The sequence below is a fragment of the Citrus clementina genome, unplaced genomic scaffold (assembly GCF_000493195.1).
Source record: "Citrus clementina cultivar Clemenules unplaced genomic scaffold, Citrus_clementina_v1.0 scaffold_2, whole genome shotgun sequence".
Classification (NCBI taxonomy): domain Eukaryota; kingdom Viridiplantae; phylum Streptophyta; class Magnoliopsida; order Sapindales; family Rutaceae; genus Citrus; species Citrus x clementina.
Genome location: NW_006262688.1, coordinates 14103379 through 14108642, shown reverse-complemented (window position 1 = coordinate 14108642; position 5264 = coordinate 14103379). Strand labels below are relative to the sequence as shown.

The 5264-nt window shown below is 37.2% G+C and overlaps 1 pseudogene; it reads right to left on the bottom strand.

Moving 5' to 3' along the window:
- Positions 1 to 94: 94 nt before the first annotated feature.
- LOC18052242 lies at positions 95 to 3649 on the bottom strand (annotated as a pseudogene).
- Positions 3650 to 5264: the final 1615 nt, after the last annotated feature.

Here is a 5264-nt window from a genome sequence, read left to right as displayed (position 1 = left end):
TGTGGGACGATACTCTACTTTTCATTATATTACTTATACCGACTAGTATACTTGTTAATTTACACATCAAAAGCTAACCCCTATATAACGAAACTCTTCACAATATGTTTTTAGAATGAAAAACGAAAAATTTTTGTACTCAATTACTCTTTGATACATCTGAAAGTCTTACAATAGACGGCAGAGTGATGCCGCTTATTCCAAAAGTTATCCCAAAATGTCACCCGAAATAGTAAGTCATACATTCATTATATGAAATCATAAAATGGGCGAACAAATTATCATACTAAATCACTCAGATTATTCTTAAATAATGATACTACTGTAGGATAGACTCATCTACCTTCCATCCTTGATATCGTCACATCATTCACAGAACAAACTTCTAACTTGATTTCAGTAACGTCTGGCTCTTCATAATCAGAAGAAATATTAATGAAAAATGCCGGTTGCTTTGGTTTAGGCAGAGCCATGGTATCGTTGGTAAGCATGGAAACCACATCCGACATTGTTCGTCTATCAGCTGCTCGGTCTTGAACACACAAAAGACCCACATGAATACATCTCATAACTTCGTCGGAAGAGCATGATTCATCCAATGTTGGGTCCATTAACTCCAAAGCTTTGCCTTCATTCCATAGCTGCCAGGCCTGAAACAGGGGAAAGTTTTGCTTAAATAAACTAATCTTGCTCTATTTTTGATTAAATAAACAGGGGATTTTTTTATTACTCACATAGCCGACTAGGTTGAGTGGGCGTTCTGTGTCATAAGAACCGTTGTTCTTCTTGCTACTTACAATTTCCAGTACCAAAACTCCGAAGCTATACACATCAGATTTCATTGAGACAATGCCATTCATCACATACTCTGGAGACATATAGCCACTGCAAAATAAATGAGCAATAATCAGTCATTGAAATTAAGGAAATAAATTTATTTATGCACTAGTTAGTAATCATGCTCTATGAGTTCCAGGAAATACAACATGCATATACTTACTGCGTTCCAACAATTCTGTTTGTATTTGCTTCCAGTTCATTCATCGCGTAAGTTCTAGCCATGCCAAAATCAGATATTTTCGGATTCATTTGTTCATCAAGTAAGATATTGCTTACTTTCAAATCTCTATGAATAGCCCTTAATCTTGAATATTTATGGAGATATAGAAGCCCTTGAACGATCCCTTCAATTATGTAGAAGCGCTTCTTCCAATCTAATAAACTTTTTCTACTAGAATCTGTCTCATAATATATAATATTAAAAAAAAAAAAACACAAGGTGGACTGCTTCAAATGAGTAGTCAACAAGGGGGTGGGGGGGGGGGGGGGAAGTTTATGTACATGCAAAAACTTCATATCAACATAGGCATACGGAAAATAAAGAAATCCAAGCTTTTGTTAGGCAAGTATTCATATACCAAAAGCCTTTCACCTCCCTGAAGTGAACATCCTATAAGCCTCACAAGATTAGTGTGCTGAAGTTTTGCAATGAGTTTAGCTTCGTTCTTGAACTCCACTATTCCCTGTCCCGAACTTTTTGAGAGTCTCTTTATTGCTATTTCTTGCCCATCCAGTAGCTTCCCCTGAAATCATATTGGCTCTGTCTCGAATTACTAATTATACTCTAAATACATCAACCAAAAACAAACGAGACAAGAATATTTTACGTTATAAACAGGACCAAAACCACCCTGTCCAAGCCTATTGGCAGGTGAGAAGTTGTCGGTAGCAGCAGCAATGGTTTGGAAATCAAATATCTTCAAGTCACGCTTCACGGTTTGATCATTATGAACTTGTGTTTTTCTGTTCCCAAATATGATGGGAAGCGACACGTTGTGTCCAAGTTCCCGCAATAGCTTTTGCCGATTCACCATTCCTTCAACTAGTTGAGAGGTATGGAAAGTATAGTTCATGTAATGCTTATGTTTGTTTGGTCCATCATTAAGGATGTAAAGATAAATAAACAAATAGACTGTTCCTAGTGATTACCTTTGGCCTTGAGTTTTTTCAGTAGCAGAAAAGACACGTAGCTCAACAGAGGCACCACTGAAACCACCCCAACCACAATGACTAAAGACATCCACCGTTTCTCCTCTGCAATAAACCAAAAAGTAAAATACTTGATTTGCGATGAAACGCTAATTACCAATATTATGAATGAACTAATGCATGTAATTAACAGTTGTGATGATAATTAATTACTGTCAAATGATGAAAGCAGATATATTTTTCAAAGAAGATTGCATACCTTTAGCGTCGAAGTATTTTCTACGTATTACATAGCCTAAGTAAAGCAATAGGCAGACCCCTAGAACTACAGCTGCTGCAATAATTAACCAGAACCACCACTTCTTTTTTCCACCTGCCACTGATCGGAATATTCAGTAATGGGACTATGTCTTTAGAACGATCAGCACAGAAATCATATCCATATTCTCTATTAAAATTAAAAATAATAATAATTACTTCAACATTGAAGCAGATTTACCTTCTGATTCTTTATTGTAAAATGGGGGGCCAGAGCCATAAGAAGTGGTCTGATCTTCACATCCTCCGAAAAAAGTGCATGAAATATCTATTCCAATGTCATCCCTGAGACGGCGGAATCAATAGTTAACACTGGAAATGATGTGACATCTTCATTTACAGAATAAGTCAAGTATCTCTCTTGTTCATTTGAAGTGTAGCTGAAGTTATAGAATCCATAATCAAATATCGCTGGATTGCAGCAGTAGTTGCTATCATCATCACGGCTCCCCCTATAGGAAGGTAAGCAGTTGTTGATTCCATCATCACTGCTTCGAGTATAGGAAGGTAAGGAGTTGTTGATTTCATCATCACTGCTTCGAGTATAGGAAGGTAAGGAGTTGTTGAGCCAAATAGCACTTGTCCAAACAACTTTATCATTTTTCCAAATGACTAACTTGCTTGTCATATTGGGGTCGGTCCCAAGACCAAGACGGTATGAACCTTCGGCAGATTCGCTACTTTGGAGAAACCATTGATGCCCCGTTTGCAAGTTAATCCCCAGTTTCATCCCTGGCAGAAGTGCGTGAGTCGGATAATCGAAGCTTTGCCAAAGCCCCCTCCTTATAGATAATCCATCCGAATTCATCTCATATAGCACCAAATTGCCATTTTTCAGTAGAGTAGCACTCGTTGTATTACCTGCTCTTCGAACTGAACTTATCCCAATGGGATTTTTTCCATTGCGTAAAATTTTCAAATTTCCATCAGTACTATCTATAATAAGACTTGCTGATTCATTTCGTAAGACTGGGGTCTCGCGGTTGGCAATCCAAACTGGCTGCTTTTTTATTGCTGGGCTGTATGGATATTTCCTTGGTCGATTCCCAATTGCATAGCAAACAGGTCTACACCTGCTATAACTGTCGAATGAGACATCGGCAGCTCTATCTCTAGGCTTCTTGTAATATATTGCCAAGTAACGGTTTCTCGTGCCGTAAGGGCTAAAGAATCCCAACCTGAAGTTGCCAAAAGCTGAAACAAGCTCCTCCCCATCTTTCAGGACTTGCCCTTGTTGTAATTTGTCTGTCTGGCAGTAGCAAAGCCCTGGTAACAGTACTAATAAGAATGAAATCAAGCTCAAAAGGGTGTGATTATTCTTTGTTGTTGATTTGATGGCCATTAATTGAACTGCTGGTTTCATTACAGAAACAATCAACATAGTAAACGAGCTACCAAAATGTTGGCTTAATTATTAGGACCTGTGAGAGATGTAGGTGGTAATAAAAATCAGCCCCACGTGGCCCCACGGCTGATATCTGGACTTTTCAAGGCAGCTTCAAATGAATCTTTAATCTAAGAAGACTTTTACTACTTTTTGAATATTATTAATTCGAAGATTTGGATTGACTAAGGAGAATATATACTTCTAACCATCCTTTGTAAATATTATCGTAATAATAATATATCCTGTCACCATATTAAAATTGTTGATGCTGAAATCTGATCGAGTTAGCGACTTCATATCAAACTCATGCGTCACCATTAAACTGGTTTGGTGGGGAAACAACATGTCAATGTCCAAGAAGATCCTCCGACCATGAGTAGATAATCGATGAGCAGATAACTACAAGCTAATGATCAACAAGTACCAGAAACCAGAAAAAATGATAAGAGGTGCCAGATATTTTTTGGATATTAACCCTCCGATACTCAAGTCAGTGATCTAAGTCTACTTAGAAAAACTTGTGCCACAATTCACGTGGCTTAATTATGATTGCTTTAAATAAAAACTTTTAAGCAAATTTTAGGGAAAAGAATTTGAAAATAATCAGTCTTAAAGAAAATGAAGTTGTGAGAGAAAGAAATTTCTCAGTGATAGAGAGAGAGAGAGAGAGAAAAAGATCCAATGAGTTGCCAGTCCCAGAGAGAGAAAGAGAATCTCCTTGGCGTGATTTTCCTGGGGTTTTATAAACACTTGAAACCCACGACCTTAGATCATGGCAATAACCATTAATGGATCAAATTTTTACCCTGATTTTTCTGAGGAGATCTGTGGTGGTTTGTTTTGAATGAGTCTTGCTTCTTGGTGACCTTCTCATAGAGATGATCTGCTCGAGGTTACCAAATAATCTCGTGCTCAAGGTGACCAAATAATCTTCTGGTCCAAGTGATGTGCTCGAGACCACCAAATAATATCCTAGTCGAAGTGATCTATTCGAGGTCTTCAAAATTACCACCTAGTTCAGGGAGCTTACTCAAGCTCACCAAATAATATCCTAGTCAAGATAGTATGCTCAAGGTCGCCAAAATTTTCTCCTAATAGTCTATCAACTATTTGCTCACATTTTACTTTGAGAAGAGAACGATAGCGTCTGAGCAAACACCTTATCGTGGTCACCCTATTTTATTCCCCAAACAAAAACTTGTATAATTGACTAACTATTGGTATATATCCTAATCGACACTGTTTAGCTACAATATTTGTTGAGCACCAAGAACAAGGAAATTTTTTTTTTTGACTCAATTATTAGAATTGGTCATTCTGTTTGCGAGTGGCTGTCGAGTAATTAAGATATCTATTATCTACTTTGAGTCAAATTCATATGGTTTTGTTTTAAGTTTTTATGCAAACTCCTTCAGTCCTGCTGAAAAAAGCATGGCTATGAATTTAATTTTGGACATCTCAACCCAATATATATTACTTATTCATGTATGTATATGATGACTCTATACACACGCACACACACACAGATATATCAATTTTAAGTCTTGGTCCTCAAAACGAAGTTTGATTA